The 21,111-nt window shown below is 42.9% G+C and overlaps 1 long non-coding RNA gene across 2 annotated transcripts in view; it reads right to left on the minus strand.

The window, feature by feature from the left end:
• LOC112532302 overlaps nt 1-11,460 on the minus strand; it is a 154,182-nt gene extending 142,722 nt beyond the window's left edge. For both annotated transcript variants that reach the window (XR_005859253.2, XR_006939095.1), the window contains exon 1: nt 11,016-11,460. This is a non-coding gene — a long non-coding RNA (uncharacterized LOC112532302). The remainder of the gene's footprint in view (nt 1-11,015) is intronic.
• Between the last annotated feature and the right edge of the window lie 9,651 nt (nt 11,461-21,111).

A 21,111-nucleotide genomic window follows, 5' to 3' on the forward strand; every position in this document is an offset into this window, starting at 1 on the left:
TCATGAATTCCAAGGAACATTTGTGGGAACATTTCCCACTCAGCTTCTAATTTGGAGGTTATTTGAAACACATTGAGCAATTTCCTTTTATAGATAGAACAGCCCCTCCAGGAGGATGTGGAAATAAAAAGCAGTGAGGGACACAAACTCAAAAGCTTCAGTTATCAGGTAAAGCCATGGCTTTTCCCAATTACAGTTTGTGTGGCGAAATGAAGACTTTGACAGCAGAGGTACAGGCATGAGGGATATAAAAGTATTTATCAATTTATGTAAGAGATTTTAGTGACTGCACTGTCAAAATTACTCTTCTAACACAAAGCGTTCTCATACTGAGGCAGATAAATGGCGTCAGTGCAGGTTGTGTGATCAGATGAGGTGTCAATCCTTGCTGGAATTCCACCATTAATTCAGATACATTTTGAAGTTCTTCTCAAGGAGAATCACATTTTCCTTTGCCTCTTTTGTACCTCTAGCTTTTGTTTTCCATCTTTTTTAGAATGATTCATAGTAAAAGATCAGCCTAAACCAAAGTGAGGCTGTTTAGAGGCTAACTGAAGGCATTACAGAGCCATGAAATCACAAGGAGAGCAGCAACAGGTGCTCAGAATTACAGCCCCGTGGATTTAACACACTTCATTCCTTCACCCCATTTACAGAGGGTACAAAACCCACAGCCATGCCAGTTCCCAGACATCTTCCAGAGTTTATGAGGTTCAGCCAGAACAAAGTAGGTGAGTCCCCCCAGCAGGGCAAAAACAGTACTTCATTGGGTCATTAGCACAAACTCTATTTCAGTCCTATTGCTTCTGAAAGGTAGGGCTCTCCTGTGTCTGCAGGAACGTAGGTCCTGCTCCAGAAAGGGAAGAAATGCTTAGGACTGTGTGGGGACGAGAATACAGCTGACATGTGGTCTCTGAGCCACGTAACAAGACTCAGAGTGAAGGCTGTTCCTCTTTTCTGCCATTCATGGCCACCCAGGAGAAATACTGGTTGTTTTCTTTTTTGTATCAGAAATGGGCTAATATTACTGCCCATAAAACACTGCAGGAAATCTTCATAGGTTTAGGCAATACAGGTTTTTTTTCATTAATGATACAGATCATTACCCAGAAACTCTGAAGAAAGGATCTCAGTGCCTTTTCTACAGAATGATGAACTAAACGTTAAACAGAAATCCAGTGAGATCTCAGTAGCACAGAAGAATATGGGTTAAACCTAACAAGAGTCCTCAGCTTCCTCAGTATCTGAGCAGCCCTGGTTCAGCCACCATGGGACATCCTCAGAGCAAGAGGCCATCAGCAGTGGAAAACATGATGGTAGCTTTGAAGTCATAATATTAGTGAGTCTCCCAGCCAGCCACTGCTCAAAGACGGGTACACTGTGCATCACACAGTCTGTGTGAACAGAAAACAGAACAGGAAAGCAAACCCCATACAATATCCAATTTCCCTCTGTATTTTGGAACGGAATTTAGTTCTGAAGAGAGCTGAGCTCGCCATCCTGCTTATGTGTCCCCATCATTCACTGTGGGCTGCACAGCACCCAGGATGGATATATGAGAGGGCTCCTGGGAGCTAGAACAACTCAGGCTGAGGTACCCAGAGGTATGTAAAGATCAAAGAAGACCCATAACCTCTGGAGAATAATAAATGCCAGGGTTGCATTCATGGCTACCCACTTTGCCCCTTCCAGTACAAAAAGGCAGAAGAAGCAGTGGGACCTTACTTCACCATAGCTCTGCAGATTGCCCTTGTGAAGTTAGATGCCTTCTGTCAATCGCTAGGCCAGGCTGAACTCTCTGCAACCCAAACTGAGTCCTCTGGTGGCAAATGCCTCTCGGCCACAGCTGGATGAATTGAGTTTTTGGCAAATGACTCCTTAATCTTATTTCAGGTTATTTTTTCCCCACATGACTAATCTGCAAATGGGTTTTGTTCTCTAATTCCCATAAACTACTTGATGACAAGTGGATTTGTTTCTCTAGGTGCATCCATTGTCAAGCAACTATGAACTCACTGCAGATGCCACAGGTTCTTCTGGCCATCACAGATCATGCACTGAGATGGCTCCTTCCCACCCGCCTAGTTTTCTACCGTGCAATTCAAAGATCAACAAAGCCAACTAATGCAGCTTCGTATTTAAATTGGACCAAGAATTTAAATGCTGTATAGCTGCCCACGTCCTTTATTATAAATCCCTCTGTCACTATACTATGCTTCAGACAATGAATAAACTCGGTTATTCATTCTTTTCATAAAAGTTAGGCAATTTTTCAAAACAGGTGACTTTAAACACGTTTTCTATAATGCAGATCCAGGCCTACTTAGTATTACGCTTCTTTGGGATTGCACTCAAATACAAAGATTGATTCTGATTTAAATCTGAAGGCACACGGGCAAAGTAAAAGAAAGAAAAAGTAACCTAAGTTAAGCTCTTATTATCACTGCATTTCAATATGTTCATTATAGAGAGAGAGAGAGATGAAGAAACATTTTAACAGAAATTTCTGCATCTGCTACGCTGGCAACCCACAGGAATTCGTTTTGCAAATATTTACACATTCTATTTTACATTTATCATGTGTTTTGTAATTATCTGTTAGGTAATTTCTGTAAACATTTATTTGTGCAAATAGCGATTTGGTGATCCATTAGGAAAATAAATTGTTGATTTCTCTACCTGTACAGCCGCAGTCACAAAAAATACAATTCAAATTTGTCTCTCTCTTCAAAGCTGGAACAGTGGAAGCAGACACTTCAACTCTTCTGCTGGGAGTCAGGCAGCAGGTCTGGCCAGAGCAGTCCCATGCGCTCAGTTCATACGAAACAGCATCCTCCGGTTGGTGATTTCATAGGTTCACCCCCCTGGCCCCATTTATCTTCATAACGCATGAATGAACGACCTAGCATTTGCTCTTTGGAGCCATAATGTCCTCTTCTGTTAGCTCCAAGAAGGATGTTAAGAACTTGGATCACGATCTGGTTGCAAGTGTCCTTAGCAGTTCAGATGACCAGCTTCAGGTTAACAAGCATAACAAATCTGTAAGCTCTCATTAAAGATTTGTACCAGGGTGGCCTGATGGGTGCTTGCTGTTCCCAGAGCTGTGGGAGCACTTTCACAGGTATTAGCCAGGCTTCTGCCACGGGAAGTGATTTCTGCAATTAGGGCACTCTTGCTTACATGTCCCCAGCTACTACAGAAGAACAATTTGACAGGGTTTCATTATACCACCTGTGGGGCTCTTGACAAGTAAACATGCCATAAAGTGAAAACAGTAGGAAACGTCCTGCAGACAATCTCTTGCTCGCTTTGCATTTTTCATTTTTCTGGCTTGCTGCAGAGCAGTAGCCCCTTGCAATAACAAAAACTGTCATCTTTCTATCACCATTCTGTCAGCTGTCTCCACGGAATCAAGAATCAGATGAAAAGTACAGCTTTCACTCCCCGCTATTGGCATCGGCCTATTTTTGTCTGACAGCAAATCCCCAGATCTTCCATATGGGTTTATTATCCATATCAGAAGTGTCTCCATTTTGTGGGCAATGATTCAGGAGAGCAGGATGCATGTGATGGCACTCCAGCTGACAGAGGCGAGCTGGGGAATGAACCGTGAGGTGGTCGGTGCACTGAGCACATGTATCCTCATTTATACGTATGAATTTTGACTGGTGTTTTTGAGCGCTTAATTTCTCTGCAAATAAAGCCACTGACTAAACTCACTCACCAGATGTCACTCCCTATTGTCAGTCAGATAGTCAGTTCAAATCCCAGCAGTGAACAATGCCTTTTTAAAAACAACAACAACTAAGAACTCACATAAATCTTAAACAAACTTAGAAGTTTTGCTCCTGCACACACATTTTGCTTTCAACATATAAAGGTCTATAAAAGAGAGGAGATTTAGACTGGGTGTAAGGAAGAACACCTGATGGAGCTGCAGGTGTCCCTGTTTATTTCAGGGGAGTGGGACTGGATAACCTTTACAGGTCTCTTCCAGCTCAAATGAGTCTATGATTTTGCCCAAGTTCATTCTTTATCAGTTGTGCTCTACTCCCATCTATTTCCACCTTATCTTCCTTCATCATTTGGTCTTGAAGTGCCTGACAGACTCACAGACTCACTGGTGCACATACCTTTTGCACTTTCTTGGGGTTTTCATTCAGTACATAACTAAGGATGGGATTATTAAGGAAGTACCACTGGAATAGCCCCCCCACGCCCCCCCCCAAAAAAGAAGAAAAAAAAAACAGAGTTGTTATTAGTTCTAAGTGACTAAGAGAAAAAAAAAAGTTGCAACAAATGCCACCCAACTAACCCTTTTCCAGTGCTCTGGCCCTTTACTGACTGAGCCCTCCACTGACCTGCAATGCCATCAGTCAGCTGGAAGAACACTACCCAAACTTCCACAGAGTTTGGAAGTTTAGTACTGTTTCTACAAGAACACATCTTCAGCAAATTGCCCCAAACGGATCCCAAGATCACCAGGCCCCTGGAGCACACTCCTGTTGCATGTATATTCATGCAGCACAGCTGCAGTACACACAAAACACAGAGAAAATGGCCACAATGTGCAAAATTCTAGTCATCTTGGGAGACCTGCCAAATTGCTCAGGCTTGGAGCTCCAGATTCATCCATCCTGAAGACCTTGTCTACAAGGCAGCTTCTGTGTCAGATAAAATCTATCTGATGACATTTGATTTTAGAAAGTGCCATCCATCCAGAGTAAATGAACCTTTTCTTTATAATCTACTTGGTTCATCTCCAAGATGTGGCAGAACACCTTGTGCACTGGGATATTATCAAAAAAACATCTTCCACGTCAAAACTTCCTTATTCCCCCATGTGCCTCCGCTGTGAGTGCCACAAGATTCCATTTCACAAGAAACATGAAATCTGAGCTTTACATTTGGATTTAATTATACATCAACTGTCTTTTTGACTGCTCATTTTGTAGAAGAGTGATTGAAATTATGCCTGTAATGGAAAAGTGCTGACTCTTTACCTCTTTGTCATAATCAGAAATTTGACAACTATTTTTTCACATCCTTCAGCCAGGAAGTTTATTTAAGCCATGAGGGTTTCTGTTACGTAGTGTAAGGCGGACTGTTCTCCTAGCTGAGAGCAATGACCAGAAAAGCCTCCATGCATCACTGTTTATTATACACCTCATTTACTTTGATACAACGTTAATACTAAACCGAAGTTCAGACCCTGTACAAGGCACGTTTTCCTACAGAGGACAGCAAATTTTGCTCATCTTTAGTATCTGAGAAGGTACAGTATAACCTTGGCAGGGCTAGGCAGAAATTTGGCCAGGCCCGTCCTGACAATGTTTAGCTTTCTGTGGACACCAAGAGCCAGAGAACACCACAATTACATCGCTTTAATATATGTGACTGACTTCTCCAAAATGTGACGTATCTTACTTATCTCTATCCACTTCTTTTCTGCCCATGCTACCCCCTTGCCTTCCTTCACTTAAAACTCTGGATCTTGATTATCTGCTATCAAAACTATGGGTCACATGCAATGTAGAGCAGGATTGTTTTTGTTTTGTTTGCTTATAGAGTAATCAGAAAAACACAATAGATCGTTTCCTCATTAATATAGTGAGAAAATAATGAAAAGAGTTGAAACTCACCTGTGCAGGGGAAAGCTACAGACATGTACCATATTACAAAAGATTTAGTAACTTTGTTTGATATTGGGATGCACAATAGCTTCTAGCAGGAACTTCATTAAGATAGAATCCCTCCTCTCATCATTGAGGAAATAGATAAAAAGAAAGCTTAAAAGGAGTGCAAAAGGTCACCTAGTCCATCTGCTTGCCCAAGACCAAGTTCAGCTGCTACCACAGCATTGCAGAAAGGTGCCTGACCCATTTGTCTTGAATAACTGAAGGCAATTGCTGACACCAGAGCCCTGCAAGACTCTGCAGTGCCTTGATGTCCTTGTTAATATGCAGTATCCTAGCCAGACTCTTTCCTGTAGCAAATTAAGCCTATTATTCCTCACTTGACCCTGTGGATCACCCTGGAAGGGACCCTAGGGATAGCCTGCAGGTGGAGGGGCAGGAAGGCTGCAGACGGGAAGGATGGGAGGCATGCAGTTCTGCAGCCCCATAAGCATCCTTGCAGTGGGGCCGGAATAGTAACACACTGCTGCATTTCCAGCTCTTCCACTGCTCACAGAGTGCAGTGAAACTAATGCTTTTTCCCACATGGAAAATTTTGTCAGATCCTACATCATGCAATGACAAAAGTCTGAGGCCAAGTAAGGAGAAAAAGAGCTCCACAGAGAGCCAAGGAGAGAATCTTTAAGCCAGTATCTCAGAACAACTTGAGAAAATGGGGCACGACTCAATCTAACACAGTACATGTAGGATTACACTGAGCTTTGAGATTTGACATGTGTTGAGGAACATTTTCTGCCTTGTATTTAAGAAGAGGATATTTCATACATTTATCCTTCCTGAAGATGAAAAAGATGCAGTACTCTATATGTCATTTGGATAACATCTGTACTTCTTGAGGGCTTTTCTAAAGCGATGCCAGACTTTTGTGCTCTCTAACCTCCTTCCCATAGCATTTTTGTTTGCTTGTTGGCTTTTCGTCTTTGTCACCGAGGATTTTGTATCTATTCGAGTGTCTTCATAAATTGAACATGTCCACAGCAATGGAACTCCAAGAAATGAAAGGCAAAATAACAGGGCTGCAAAAACATATGCTTAATTTCACAGTCCAGTTCCTCAGTATGGAAGATAGAAATGTCTCTCCTGCATCCTCCAGCCTCGGAGGCCACTCGTTCTGCAATTTATACCCATCAGCCCCTCGACATACACTTTTACAGTCCAAGTTTTCAGACCGAAGCCTATTAAAATGCCAACTGACAATGCAAAATTTATTAAAAGTTTTTACAAACTTAGTCACCAGCTGCCTGCCGTTGTGCATCTTCACTGCAGGTAACAACAGTTCAGCAGCTGAGGCTTATTACGCACAGATAGCATCCACACCCAAACACTTCTGAAGCTCAACTTTGCTTCAGAAAGGCACAGATTTCTCTGCTATAATGCAGGAATATCTCCAGCAACAGGACAGTGCTGCAAAGGAGAATTAGGCCCTGCATTTTCTCAAAGCTGTTTTTCCTATATGCTGCCTACTCTTTTGAGTAGAAACCAGCCCCTGGTACCTCAGGCTGTACCTAGGATGTGTTTTAATCTTCTTTGCAATAATTTTTCCTTTGTAAGCAGTCAAGTAGCACAGTCTGGTATGGGTAAACACCTCACAGTATTAATGAAGTTTGAAACAAAAAGCAATGCTAGAGCAAAACTATGCATTTGCAAACAAAATTAGGAGGAAACGTGTCCTGAGGGAATCTCATCCGCCACAGGAATTGTCACACAACGAACCGCACTGATATGGTAGGATGGTTTGTATACGGGTTAAATAAAAATAAGAACACAGAACCACAATCCCTCACTTCTGTGACGGTCTGATTCATTTCTGCCGATAAAAGACCTAAGGTGCTGTTTAAGCTATAAAACCTGCAGTACCCTGCCCCTGCTTTGTGGCTTTACATGCACCTGAAATCTCAGAAGTGGCAGATTCTCTCCATTTAGCCTCAGAAACAGGGTCTCTCTAAATCCTGGCTGCTGCGATCCAGGCACGGAGCGTGGCTTCTGCCCGAACCTGACCAAGCCCCCAGGCGTGGCAGCCCCCGCCCTGGGCCTGCCAGATTTGCAGAGCAGCAGTCATCCTGCATTGCTCAGCCTGCAGAGACGGAGCAAGCTGTGCACACGTTAGCACCCACTGAGTTTGACTTAACAGCTGATTCCCTACATTGGGGCAGCTGTGTTCTGGTGCAAAACAATAGGTCTTGATGAGGGCATGTCTAAGAAACAGAGCATTCACAGGTACTCATAGGTTGAGGGAGGTGGGCTTGTTCAGTTTGGAGAAGAGAAGGCTCTGAGAAGATATCACTGTGGCCTTCCAGTGCTCGAAGGTAGCTTACAAGGTCTGGGATCAACATTTTACAAGGTCTTATAGTGATAGGACAAGCAGGAATGACTTTAAACTAAAAGAGGGGAGATTTACGTTAGGTGTTAGGAAGATATTTTTTACTCACAGGGTGGTGAGGTCCTGGCGCAGCTGCCCAGAGAGGCTGTGGCTGCCCCATCCCTGAAGGTATTCAGGACCAGGCTGGATGGGGCCCTGGGCAGCCTGAGCTGGTAGAGGCAACGAGTCCACAGCAGGGGGTTGGGATTAGGCGGTCTGTAAGGTCCCCTCCAACCCATGCCGTTCTATGATTGAAGACTTTACCATGAGCAAGGTCCAGCTAAGCAGATTTCTTCTTGAGCCTTTAAAGTACTTGCTCACTTCTTCCTATTTTAAACTATCTCAGAATCCTTTAGGATTGGAGATGAATGTCACAGAAAAGCAATTCAACAATGCCAACAGTGCTTTGAACAAGCTTCAAAACCACCCTGAGGAGGTAAGGGTATTAATTTATCGGGAGCAAAATATTATTTGCAGCATACAATGACTTCCAATCTACAGCTCATGTGCATCTTTCCTAAGTAAGGGCATAGAAAAGGAATGCACGGAAAGCCTTGAAACAGAGGCTGTCCTTCAGTACTTGGGACATGATTTTACAATCTACTCGATACTGTCTACTTTGTTTTTGCTTCTGACGACAAGGGAAAATGCAATGGGAAAATACGCTTGTTTCTCACCTAGGAAGCTGAGCAATTCCTCAACAGAAAAAAAAGAAGAAAAAAGAAGAAGGAAAAAAAAGAGGAAGGTTGCAATACAGCTTAACACATACACACCTCTTCGAGTGAGGATCCAGCACAACTAAGGGGTGAGACACAACCCCGTGTGCTTTCACACCAACCCTAGTGGAGGAGGCAGCACCATACCCAGACTAAGACAGAGAAATGGGAGGTTTGCGTCTGCGCATGCAGGCATGGACGTGACTCTCCTTTACAAAATAAACCTCTGCCTGGCTACATTTTTGTATCACATTTCTTTGTCATGAGTAACCCTGCTCACACTGCATTTACATCCACATCTTCTTTTCTGTGTATTTAAAACTGAAAACGCTCCAGAGCTGTAATAGATTAGCAAAACAAGGCCCCATACTCAGCACAATACAAGGGCTGCAATTTCATCTCTGAGACTCGGCTGCTCCACTTGAATTGTGCTTTTGTGCTTCATGGCAGCAACAGAAACATCCCCGTGAATTGCTGCCTTGTACTCAGTCACAGACAGCACTCAGTATTATCTGGCTTTTAGCAAAAAGGCATCTGTGAGCATATCCCCAGTGCACTGGGAAGAAAAGCCAGGCGGGGCTGGAGGAGAGAGAAATGTTTTCTTTTTAATTTTGCAGAACTGCAGTCAGTGTTTAGACCCAAACTTCCTCTGCAGCAGCCGGATCTCTCACTGGAATCTACAACGTGATCGGGCATGTCTCGGGTCACCGGTGTCTGCCACGGAGCTGACTCCCACTGAACATTTGGGGTGAAGCAGACTGGAAAGAGGAGCAATAGCATGAGTTTGTGCTGCATAAGGATGGTTGTGCCTCATCCCTCTGGCCTGGAGCTGACCCTGAGCTGGGATTTTTGAGGAGCGCAGCCCAGTGAGGATTTCTCAGGCAGGGAAAAGTTCATTCACCCGTTGGAGACGTGGCACCATCCCAGAAGCCAGCAAGAGCTGAAACCAGCAGCTGGAAGCTACAAGGCTTACAAGCTTTTGTAGAAGAGGGTCATTGCATATTCCACTACAGAAAAATAAATATTATCCTGATCTTTCAGCAGCCTCCAACTCCAAAGTCAGGCATATTAACCGTGATGATTTTTGCATCAGACAGCAAAGGCCTAATTCTGCACTCAGAGACTCACGCAAGTTAACTTTGATAGGTGAAATTAGTGAGAAAGTCAGTTTTCTGTGTCACAGGCATCCTTTGGTAGAAAGGTAATAAAAACATGGACATTACAGATAGATTTCACTTAAATTATTCGTTCTAATAGTCTATACGGAGTTTTATAATTATTTCACAAGCATACAAGCTATACAGAAAACACTACTGGCCCCGAGAAGCACTGACCACAAGACATCACATCAGTCAGCAGCAGAACCAAAGCAGGGCTATCCGCAGCCAACCCAGGCACCCCAAACCGGGGTCCCCCAAACCTGCAGCACACTGACTCACATAGGGATAGGGATATGGAGAGAGACAGGGATAGGTTACTGCCTCAGTGCTCAAATCCCAGCTGATCAGTCTTTTATTAGATATGTAACGTATACAAAGGGATTCATAATTACATCTAATAATTACACCTAATAAAAAACTTCCTGCAGATGAGGAAGCCCCAGCTTTGCTTCATTTTTTTTTGTATGTTTTACGGTGTTTTTACTTCTTATTCCCCACATTTTTTTTTTGTTTGTTTGTTTTATTTTTACGTGTTACGTTTATGCTTTATTTCCTTCTGCTGGGCGTTCTGTTACCAAAGGGAAGGCGGCCGCCGCCAGGTGGCAGCGCAGCCCCGGCCACGGCGGCACAGGCAGCGAAGGAAAGGCAGCAGGTGTGCGTGGGGGGAGCAGCTCTCACGAGGGATAAAGAGCTCACATTTTTGGGGTCCTCTCACCCCAGCCTTACCCTCTCCTCCTCTGCTGCAAGTTTTGGTTATGTTTAGACCTTGTAAAGTGTGTTTTTATAAGGCAAATAGCACACATTTCCAAAGACAACCATCCTTCGGAAGAGGTAACAGTGATAAAAGTTACACTTGCAAATATAGACGCGGGTTGCTTTAACAGTGAAATCCTTTTTCCTCAGTTCATTTCCATCGCCAGAAATGGCTATAGGTAGCAGGGCGACAGAGGCCCCAGCTTTGCCGCTCGCTGTGCCCGGCAAGGCCCCCGAGCTCCACGGGGCCGCCCACAGCGTTATTCTCGGTTACTCCCCCTAGAGGGCTGTCCCGGACCCACACATTAAAATTAGAAAATGACGGACTTACACTCTCTCCTGGCCGGTTCCTGTCCGCCTGCTGTCCCCGGACACCATTCTCTGGCATTAACACGGCTCTGAGCCCTCTTTGTGCCGCGCGCTGCTGGAGAGCCGCGGCCCCTCCTCTCCTTTGTGCTGAGGTGAAGCAGGCCCCGCTGAACCCCGTGTTCCTTCCTGGGAACTAGCCTCTCCTTTCCTGAGACTGATATTTCCTCATAAATACCTTAAACATCAACAAGTTCTTTTTCTTTTTTTTTTTTTTTTTTTTTTTTTTTTTTTTTTTGCATTTTGCATTTTGCATTTTGAGAAACGCTTGCTTGCAAGCTCGGAGCCATGCAAAGCTCCGGCTTTGGAAACCTGAGTGAGGCCGGGAGAGGCCTGGCCCGGGCTGAGGGCCTCACGTGGGCCCTGTAGAGAGGCCTGAGGTCACAACACCAAGGCCTTCGCGATGCTTTCTCCTGCTGGAAAGTTCCCACACAACACATGGGTAAGGGAGCAGCTGTGCCAAAGTCCCCCAGATCACTAGCTTTGAGGCTGTTTATTCACTGGATGGAGGGTTTTGTCAATACCCAGAGCAAAAAAGCAAAGGCCACCCAGGTGACCTGCACAGCTGTTTGAAGCAACACCACCCTGACCCAAATGGAAGTCAGGCATGACCTCTTCTGCTTTAGTAATGGCTACGCTGCTGCCCAATTCATGCTTTCTCGAGACTTAAGCAACCTCACCTGCCAAAAGTACCTCAGATAGCACAAGTCCCCAGCGATTGCCCCTGGGTCATGTGGCCCATTTCACCTCTGGTCACTGGGGATTTCAGGATTTATTTCCTGCCAGCTTCTTCCTCACAAAGTGCAGCAGAACTGAGGATTTCACCTCAAACCATTAGCCACTTCACTTCTCTTGCAGGGCTGGATATTTGCCAAGTAATTGCTCAGCTACTGATCTTGTCTGAAGTTTGTTAAGCGAAGGCTGAGCACAAGCTGTAGCAACCCAATCACAAAACCCAAGCGGCACAAAAGATGTACTCATTATTCTATACCTCAATGCACAACCTAACATAAAGGCAGCACCCTTTCTCCCTTTTCCCACCTGTGTAACCTCTCTGTGTGGTTAATTTCCATATTACACATCCTAGGTACCGGTGAGGTAGAGGTGAACTTACAGTTAGCAGGAACTTTTCTGGGAGGCCACAGTTTATCCAGATTTCTTATGGAGGCCATGGTGAGGTCAAGTATGAGGAAGAAAATGCAAATAAAGGCAACAAACAGAGGGAGAGGGCAGCAACGCTTCAGTGTTTGTAGAAATATTTGCATTTGGCTCAGCTGAACAGAACAGGGCTGAATTACACACGGATTCCTCGTGCACTGGAGCATTTCACGTCTGCGATGTACTCAGGAGAAGAAAAATACTCCTGTTTGGCTTGGTGGGATTTTTCCTTTTAGCTGGACACACACACAAAGTAAGCACTACACCAGTTTGCTTTGCATGACTGCTATCTTTAAATTGATAATGGTTTATCTCCCACAGCACGTGAATACCTGTTTGTGGCCCTGTAATGGGCAGCAACTGCACACAATGTTCTTGTAGATCTCTCAGCTTGAGAATCGAGTACTATGTTGAGTAATTTTTAAACTACACAGGTAAACAGGAGGCTTAAAAGACATGTATCTGCATATGCATATCTTCAGTGGAAACTGCAGGTGGAGTTTTGCCTTTCTTTCATGAGAGTCACGGTGATGTAGGTTTATCAGTCTAGTACATCTTTTAAACTGATAGTTTACAGTCAAAGGGTTAAAAGCTTGGGATATGAATCTAAAAGAGAGTGTCAGAAATGATCTGTTGCTTAAATAGCAAAGTATACTCCCAAAGTACTTCAGCCTGAATGATGATATTTTCCTTTTAACGCGACCTGACCAGCACGGCAACCTCTGGTCATGCTTACATCCATTCTGCAATTTCACCAGTGCTCCCAACTGTCAGAAGTAAAACGGGCTCTCTCCTCCTAGCAGTGCTGGGTTTTTGGCAGAGCTGTCCAAAATCCTCCATACCTCTCTGTGAGAGTGGGCTCTGCAGACAATTGCAGCGCTGCTGCCCCAGCTCCCAGATTATCCTCGTCTCTCACCCAGTGCTCAGGGACTCGTATGTGGCACAGGACATCTGCCTCCTCAGTTCTCACCTTTGATAGAGAAACTGTGCAGTGTGGTGCAGGTGTTAGTACATTTCGTGAGAGCATAACTAAATGAGTAAGTCACTAATTCCCAGAAATTGTGCATCTTGCAAGGGACTGTACTGAAAGATCATGTTTTAATGTGGGTAGGGCAGCAAGCTGATATGTTGCAGGTACATACCAAAAAAATAAAGATGTTGAACAGAAGAGTGCAGGTCTAAAACTCAGTAAATAGTTCAAAGAATGGCAGTCAGGAACATCTTTAGCAAAATCTAGGTCTCAGTGAGAAGCAAAAGAGAGTGATGGGGTGAGCTATAAGAGGACACAAGTGGAATTTGTGAGGATGTCATACACACAACATAAAAGTGACCAAGATCAAATGGTGTATGTTGAAAATAGCCCCTTCCTCCACTACCAGAATGGGAAAAATGGGGTAGCCAAAGGCCTGAAGTCCTGTAAGCCTACGAACATGCTTATCACACTGTAAGATGGAAGAGCAGAGTAGAAGGCCACAGGTTCATACCTCTGCTGAGAATTATCTCTGTTCTTTTCTAACAGCAACAGCAGCACTGCCCTTACACCAAGGTGTGTCCTGAACATGAGAAGCCACGCAGATGCGTATGAGTTGGCTTATATTACAAACTAGAAGCATCAAAGTTTCCCATCAGCTTAGCCTCTTTCTCCCACACCCAGGAAAGCAGGACAGCCCAGAAACTGTCCTTGAGAAAAGATCTAGTGAAGCTACTTGGGTTTATACCCAGACAGAAAGGACTTCTCTCCTCTTAGCCCTGAGAGGGAGCCTCAGCTGCCTCCCACCACCACCACTCCTCTGTCTCAGCTCAGAAGCTCCTAAAAAATACCTTCCAGGACAGCAAGTTATACAGGCCACGCTCACCCAAACAAACATCCCAATGGAGCAAAGGTAAAGAGGGTGAACTACAATCAGGATCCAGGTGTATCATGCTCTGGATTAAAACCTTTGAGTCCATTTCGTACATTGGTTTCCAGGCTGATGAAGAAGCAGTATTTCTGTGGAGGGGAGCTGCTTTCCAGCAGCTGTGGCTGATGCTATCAGCACATGAGCAGTCCTGGGCTATGTATTTTCCCTTTCACCCATAAAACAACAGATAGAATAAGCCATGGAGAAGGTTGATCTACATTTTGAGAAAAACAAGTGCTCACTTATCCTACTTACACAGAAGACGTCGACATCTGGCCACTGTGGCCTGTCTGGACAGCGTGATGAAAGGCAAGCATAAAAGCAGCACCAGTCACGGCTAAATAGCTGCTCTTTGCCCTTAAGCTGCCCAGAGGTCACCAGTAGCCTGGATGTCAAAACACAGTTGGCTGTGAAATTCCTGTCTGGTATAGCTCTATGTCTCCAGGTATAAGAATTTACCCACTGAGATTCTTCAAATTTTCTTAAGAAACTGAAAGCCAAGAATGGGATGTTTCCTGAAGGCTGGGTATTTATGAAAGAAGCTCGTGGCAAAGAAGTCAACCACAGGTCTGTGAATAACCCATCCTAGAGGAAGCTACAAAAATATGGGGAGCAACTAATCTGTAAGCTTAGGGAAGCCAGATATAGTGCAGGAGGTGCAAAGTTTGTGACTCCTGAAACTCTTCAATTCTTTCTCCAAAATTGTTCCTAGAACTTCTCTAGATAATGGCAAACCTCGGCTTTTTATAAGATCATCACCAATCAGTGATGACATTTGTTTATGATTTAAAGGGATGCCTTGACAAAGCATTACTTCAGCCTTCTTAGCTAAAACTTTTTTTTTTTTTCTTTATTCACTCACTTAAAAATATCTTACAGTAGTCCCATGAACGATCCCACGGACAGGCTGGGATATTTCCTGTTGTTGGCTTGAGATGCTCTTCTCTTATCCACTATGTATTTTTATTACAGAAAAGGAAGCTGATGAGTCTTTTCTGGAATTGAAGTGCCAATCACAGGTGTGGATTCATTTGCATTTTTGGCAAAAGCATCATCATCATATGGTCCTTGCCCTTCATTACGTGTCATGTCTTACACATTGCATTCTTCACTGCTCCATCTGTTACTCCAATAGAAATTTTGTAAAACTGTTCTGAAAAGGAAAGAAACAGGGAAATGACCTAGGTTTTATTTCTGTAGGGTTATTTTTAACCTTAATCTTTTTACTGTTTTTAAAGTTATGGTGCAGCACCCACCCCCCAACCTCCCCCAACCAAAAGAAAAAAAAGGAAGAGTGTCTCTGCATAAATAAAAGAGCAGTAATTCACGGCCAGGATTTCTTAGGAAAGAAAGAAAGAATGTAGAAAGGTCTTGCACCTTGCTGTGATCCAGGAAACAAAAAACTGGTACCTTTCCGGTTCCCTGTGATCACTCACACTATAAATTCAACAGGATTTTATCTTACTACTTAAGTAAATACATATGTTGGCATTATATTTTTAGTTAAGTAATGCAGAACTTTAACGTGCCTTTTATAATCGATGGATTTGTTATGGTGTTATCTTCTGCGTCAACGAAAAACTCAACATCGTTCTCTCTTCTGTAACATCAGACAGAAGCTACAGATCCAATCCCAGCAGAAAAGAAATGCAAAATAAACTTTTCTTTCATCAGCATGCTTAAAGGTAAGGCCTGTGGTCCTGAGAGGCATTATCTGCAGTGAAACCAAGCTTACTTAGATCTGAGCTTGAAAACATTTCCCAGAGCAAGAGCTCCACATGACCAGAAAGCCAGCAGAGTCCAGAGTAGATACAATCAGTAGGTAAGATGTACATAAGCTTTCTGTACACGCAGAATTAGGATGGGGCTTCTGGGAGAGCTTCTGGCAGTTACATTACTACCAAGAAAGTAGTGTCAGGTGGACTGCTAAATGCCAAGGAGCCTTAGTAAAGTGAAAAGGAGTGCTGAGTATACCAAAAATTATATACACAAACACCCTTGTAAGAAAAGTTGTTGCACTAAAAAGAGAATATACAGAAACATGTAGAAAGGGAGGCATGAAAGCAAGGTTGAGACTAGAGAAGCAGGGCATGACAGAGAAGAACAACGTAAATATAGGGCAAATGCTTTAATTCCTTGCGGAACTCCACATTTTCTTTGTATTTGTTTTATTTATAAAGCGTTTTCTCAGTGGGCATCTCCTAGAGTTCAGAATAATTTTCTTGCTCTAAATCTCACGAGGCAAAGAAAGGAATTTATTCAAAGCCTGAATCTAAGATTATCACGTATGTGATATTTAGTTTCCAGAAGTAAACAAGTTGTTTGTGTTTTGAAAGATGATGACATTTTCCTCCTGTGAAGCTATGAGAGGAATTCACTGAATATTTGCACAATGAATTTTGGGAATGACCATTAAGTTTTAGCAGTCCTATGAAAAGTACAGATAACAGAAAACTCACACTATAAAAGAACTTGTGCATCTAAAGCAGAGATCTGTCACTCCTTCCCTCAATCTATGTGGGTTTAGTATTTAGGCCAAACTTGTCAAAACCAAGTCCAACTAATGGTTTTTAAATTCTGATACACCATCACTCCAGATTCAGCCCATAACTGAAAGTTCATAGATCAAAGCTAATGATTTGTCTTCCAAGTAAGAGATACCTGAAACAGTGGGGAAAGGGACAAAGCTTTGCAGGAACAAAGGGGGAACTTACCTCCCAGTTCTGCCTCTCTATTGCTTTTCTTAAGTCTTAAGCAGATAGGGAAATCTGCCACCTTCTAACCTCAGCAAGAACCTCAGTGTTGTTACTGACCACATTATCTACAACACTCATGGCTCTTGCCGAAGCCGTGTCTTAACAGACAACACGGCAATAGCTTAGATTAATTACGTATTATGCAACACAGCATTTTATCTTCTTGAATCATTTTTAAATGTGATGTTCTTTTTAATTTTCTTGAATTGACATTGGGAAAGGCACGTAAGTCAGTTGAGTTTTGATTCCCCGTATCGTTTCAGATCCTTTTAATATATCACATTTGCAATGTTACAGTTCTGTTGTGGCAGTGGTTACTCCAGCTTCATGCTGGTGTAGTACAAATCAGGTACTCAGTCTTTTTCATCCCCTTATTTTTCCTCAGTCTGCATGACTTCCACTCCTCTCTTTGATCATTCCACAAACTCTCTTTTGCCCACTCTATGTGTTGAAAGTAGTCCAAAACCAAGAGATCAGAGAAACTCATTGGTTTACTTGTATATGTTCATCCCTGGGCACCGGGCTGATACATACATAAAGATGTGCAAATGCTGAAGCTTGTTTTACTCACTACTTGCAGCTAATTTTGAACCAACCACTGCTTCAAAGTTTCCTTTCTCGTATTCACCTTTGTGCCCAAATTACTAAGCTGGATCAGCAGTTACTACGTGACCTTTACCATTCCCAGTTTTGAACAATTGTTGTAATTGTGCATTTTCTTGTACCACCAGAACACATAAAGGCATAAAACGCTGCTTATCTCTCTCACAGGTTAATTATTACACTGCACAGCCCAATCAGTGCAACACTGTAAGGTAAAACAAGATAAGGAATCCTCCCTGATTTCCAGCCAACAGTTCATACCCACATACCTGCTTTGCTAATCTCTGCTTCAACCATCTGCTTTCCACGTGAAATATTTCTCTAACAGAAAGAATCTGGCTATTCCTACATATGCAGCTACACTATCTCACAGCCCACCCGAGTAATTTCCATTTTATGATAGCTGGTAACGTGTTTTTTGTAGCCATATAGGAACATAAGATTTTGACACTTAAACTTGTCCTATATGGTTCTTAAGGATGCAGGAATGTAATAAAATGCGTATTTCCACGGCACTCTAATAAGGTTTGGCTTTGTCACGCAGAAATCAATTACCTGTCACAAGCAAAATGAGATAAACCTATTTTCCTTGCCTCCACAAGCAGAAGCACAATAGGGCAGCTTTCTCTCCACCTCCCGCATCATCACAGTGGAGTGATCTTACCTGAGGATAAGGAGCACAACCAACTGACAGTGGCCAAGAAGGAGCAGAATGCCACATAGCTCAGGAACGAGTACTGAGCTCCTCAGCTCCAACGCCACACTGTCTCCTCCAGGGGCCACAGTGCGACTCCTTTTGTGAGGAAAGTTGATGTTCTTGGAGGGAGGATGAAAGGTCAGGCCTGGGAGCACTGCATCAGACACAGCCCCAGAGGAACAGCTGTGCCACTTGGGCTCTCTACTGAGAATTACCCACAGGTCAGTTCTGTTAGTGCTAAAATTGCCACTATGGAACCATCTTGCTCTTGAGCAGAATGCAAACATCCAGTTTAAAGATACTAATGAGAGAGCATTGGATAATTTGACTGCCAGAATCCTGCATGTTTGTTTGCAAAAAGTTATCTACCCTTCTTGTTTTTTGCTTTAGTAACCAATTAGTTTCATTACAGAGTAATGGAGAAGACCAAGATAGAGATGCATGACACAATCTTATTCCTGTTATTTTACGTGATGTAAATCAAGTATAGGAGTTTTGTTTAAAATAGGACAAGAACTACAGGTAGCAGTTTTATACACAACTGACGGGTAATTTTCATTAGGATAAAATAACCCTCCGCTCACCGCTGGTATTTGCCAAAGTGATCACTGACAAAAGGCTATCTCAGAAGATTGTTGTTGGTTTTCAGTTTTCCCTGCTCTATTTTCTCTGTTTTAATGCTAACCAACAACATTGATTAAATAGACTACTGAAATCTCAGATTCAGTAACATCACTTGGTGTGCAGTCCACAGTTGCACATTTAACACTATTAACACTGATTGAAATTGTGACTGAAAGCTGACGCCAATCACTCATGGATTTCTTCTGCCTCAAAATATAGAAACATTTGCTTGCTATGGCAAAGTGTTCCTCCCCCCCCACCCCCGGTTGCCTACAATGCAGATTTGGAACACATATCAAAAAATACAGGGTGGAGATTTTTGCTGTGAAGTCTGAGCCGGTCCATGGAGCACATACAGCTTCCTTCGGATGACCTCGTGCTGTCCTTGACAATATTAAGTTCACCCTCACACAGGAATGTGCTGGAATGCAATTTCTGTATTTCCTGAGTAAAATAATTATCCAAAGGAAAGGAAGAAGTTACGGTCTTCTTGGTTATAGCTACATTTCTCCTACCACTGCTGCAGGAGAAAATCAAACACTACTTGAGTTTCTTTACAGCTCTGTAACGGAACGATTGACAGAAAACCAACATGGCATTTCTGAGGAAAATTCATTTCTCTTACCCTTCCTTCCCCTCAGATGATCTTCACCCCCATCCTTCCATCCTATTAACGAATTAAAAGGAATGAATAAATAAATAAATAAATGCTGCTGTTCAAGACCTGAGTGCAGCAGGGTGGTTTTCACTTCCTTTTTCTGACATCCATATACCACAAAGAGTAGGGATGTGTTTTCATGACAGAATCTTCTCATAAAAACTGCTGCCTTCCCTCTTGGAAATAAGAGAATTTTACTGCTCCAGGAAATCCCAGAAGTATTGGAAAGAACTACAGCCCTTTTTTTTCTTCTTCTTCTTTTTTTTTTTTTTTGCAAGTGTGCATGCATGCACTCTGTGTATCCCAATGCACTATTTCTTATAGCGAACCAAATTTAGTGTATACATCAGCTTTGTCTTTGAGCTCCCCTCCCATGAATAAAGCATATTTCAAAGAAAAACAAGTAACCTCATTGCAGGAAAAAATTACAGCATGTTGAAAACTGCCACGTGAAAGAAGGAATCATATCCCATATTTGCTGGCCACTAATTGCCTCAAGTGTTGTACAGCAAGCAAGCTGGGAGCCACTTGTCAAGACATTGAAGACACCCAAAATTTATTGAAGGTTTTCAAGTCTTCCAAAAACCACTAGAAAAAATGAAGCACAGCTCACTTTCAGAATAGAATTAAATGCCTTTCTTCTGTTTCTTATACAGAAGTGCACGTGTATTAATATACAAATAAACTCATTTGTAGACCCCCACAAATTAAAGGGAAAAAAATAGCAGCCTAGCAGTAACAAGGTTATAATTTTGCTTAGGTGTAAGTACGTTATAGTATTTTAACTCTATCTCTGCTGTAAGAGATCAGGCTACCTACAGCAAATGCTGAGCACTTACCTTGCCGTAGACTGACTAAGCAATTGGTTGCACGAAAAGTGGTACCTTTCAAAAATATCAAAAAGATTACCACAATATTGTTAAAATCTTGATCCTTCACGTGAACTGGGGAGTAAGAAAAAAAAATGGTGGGACATTTATTAATTTCCCTAAACTATGAATATACGATAGCCATCTCCAGAACCTGTTTCTGCAGGTGGTAAATAAATGGTCTTGCTTTCATAGCTGCTTTATTCCATAATAGTTGAGCTATTCAGAGGAAGTAAAAAAGCAGAATATCAAAGTCTATGGTGAGCGCCCAAGTCTCAGACACCTCTGAAAACCTTTATGGAAGTGACCTCTGTCTGCTACACTGCTTATTGTGGCTATTTCTTGGCTGCTGGTTTTGCCCACATAATATTATATTTCATTTTTTTTTCCAATTCCCTTACTGCATGGCTATGAAGTGCCTATTTGGGAAAGCATGAAACCCATGCAGAAGGCAGTGCGAGGGCTATGCGTTACACAGCTCTGCCATTCCACACAGGGACTTCAACACACCTACCCTGGGAAATGCTCAGAAGCAAGTGATTTGGCACCGGTTATACTCTTCTCTCAGACACGTTTGTGGCAGTGTTCCTCCCAGATAATTGCCATCAGCCATCTACTTCTTCTAATGCAGCTTCCTGTATTACGAAAAGTAACCACAGCACGAGATCATACTGCAGCTTACAAGAAAGTAAATTTGAACAGAACAGGTACTGCTACAGTTTAGGTGGATAAGACCTATGTAGAAGTTGGGTAATAAAACTGATAGCGTAGGAACTTCCTCCTCATGCAAATGAA

This window comes from Gallus gallus, chromosome 4 (assembly GCF_016699485.2).
Source record: "Gallus gallus isolate bGalGal1 chromosome 4, bGalGal1.mat.broiler.GRCg7b, whole genome shotgun sequence".
Lineage (NCBI taxonomy): Eukaryota > Metazoa > Chordata > Aves > Galliformes > Phasianidae > Gallus > Gallus gallus.